This window comes from Ammospiza caudacuta, chromosome 2 (assembly GCF_027887145.1).
Source record: "Ammospiza caudacuta isolate bAmmCau1 chromosome 2, bAmmCau1.pri, whole genome shotgun sequence".
Taxonomy (NCBI): Eukaryota; Metazoa; Chordata; class Aves; order Passeriformes; family Passerellidae; genus Ammospiza; species Ammospiza caudacuta.
Genome location: NC_080594.1, coordinates 15,769,466 through 15,771,529, shown reverse-complemented (window position 1 = coordinate 15,771,529; position 2,064 = coordinate 15,769,466).

The window sequence follows — 2,064 nt, the reverse complement described above, 5'->3', positions numbered from 1 at the left end:
ATCCCAGGGCTGACCACACATTGCTGTGCCACACATGCTCTGAAATGCACAGAAAAGAGAGGAAACAACAGAGGGAGCAGAGCAAGTTTTACCACTGAAGTTACCTTCTCACTTCAGAGAACTTCCTTGTGGACATACTGCCTGGGTAAACAGAGTCATGTAAATATTGGTGCTTCATTTGTGGTCTCATAATTGGTGGGATGTTATAGCCCAGACCCACAGGGAATAGCTTGTTTTATATGAGCAGCATGATGTGGTTTGGGGAAGGTGGGGAGGATTCAGTTACATGAAAAAGAAGCTAAAAGAGAGTTTGGGATTGAGGCTGGTGACTCTTTTAAAAAGAGAAGACAAAACATAATCAAATGGCAACTTAATGTCAGAAAAATTCCTCAATTTCAGAAGCAGCATTTTATAACTCAAATACACTTCAAAGTTTTCTGGACATGGGGTCCCAGTGCAAGTACCCAGCACTTGGTCCTTTCTCAAGCACAGTCAAGCTTTTGTTTTGAGTTTGGAGGGGGAAAAGTGACAAATCACACTATTTGGAGACTCCTGGAACTTGCTCTGTTCTTGCTTGCAGGGATGCTGTTCGAAGGGTGCAACCTGCATTTGGCATGTCTGTATTTGTGCATGTGTAACAAAAGAGAAACACTATCAGTTTTCACACTGATTTTGATTGTTTTCCTTTCTACAAACAATCCTCTCAGGCCATCATCTCAGAGGAATTCCCTCTAGTAGATCAGTTTAAACAGGAAGAGGCATTTTCACCAGTACCAACAACCCTCCTTGGAGAAGATATGCTTCATGTTTCTCCTTATCAGCCCCTTGCTGCACATCCATGTGTGCTTCCAAGCAAAGCTCAACCACTTTGTCATCCATTCTCATTCTGAATTCAAGAGATTGAGTTATTATTACAGTGATGAACTTTGCTCCACATTTAAAATCTCCCTCTGTTTAGTGACTACCAAAGGGCCAATGCTGGCCCTGCCTGCTACAATTGCTTTGGACAAGCTCGGGTAGATCCATAATTGGCAGTGGCTCACAGAGTTATACCTTACTTTATATAAACCAAAAGTTAATTTTCCCCTGGGGCAGAGGCTTTTCCAGCACTTTAAATCACATCCATCCTGTTTTCTCTCTCCTGCCTTTATCTCATTTGTTCAGCAAAACATCTCTCTGTCCATGCCCTCTGGCTCCACAGGTATCCAGCGAGCCAGGGGGAAATAATCCAGCAAAATGAAGTCATGGGCTCTATCTGGCCGTGGGTCTCTGTTCCCCACCTTCCCCCAGTAATGTGTTTTGTGATGTGGATTTCTGTCGACAGAGCACGACGCCTGACTCTCTCCTCCTGATGAACGTGTCCCACGAGGACAATGATGGAGTTCCTGCGAAATTTTTACCACTGACCTTTTCTCCAGTGGAGCAGGAATGCATCTCCCAGTGAAAGCTGGGGACAGCAGAGAGCATGTTATAATCCTGGAAAATGTGACTCCGTCTTTGTGGAATGCCATTTCCCACTCCCCCCTCCCCTTCCCTTCTCCTTCGTCTCTCCCTTAGAAAAATGTAGCAGAAACCTTGAAAATTTAAGGCAAAAAAATTGCCACCTCCTCCTCCTCCCCTCCCTCTCTCAGCTCTGTCTGAGCAAGCAGCCAAGCTGTTAAATGCTTTAACCTGCTGTGTCCAAGTCAAAAGTTAAATAATGTGTGAATCAATGTGGAAGGAAAACAAAAGGCAGCAAGGGAGCACTGGAGAGAGCCCCTCTTACAACAAGATAATTGCTACATTATGAGAAACAAATAATATGCTGCTCCTCTCCAGGACTGTGTCTGTGACATCTTGACAGGTACATCTGAAGTTAATTATGCTGCATTTTGTTGAATTTTGCCCTGCTCCTGGGGCTGGATCCTGCAAACACCAGTTCCAGAGCGTCTCGCCCTGGCAGCCAGTACTCACTTTTCAGAGGTTCAGAGTGGGTTTGAACAGATCAGTTGCCTTTCCATGAGCCATCACAGCTGCAAAAATGCCTTTGCCAAGAGATTGGGATTTCCCAACCAGCCATGCATG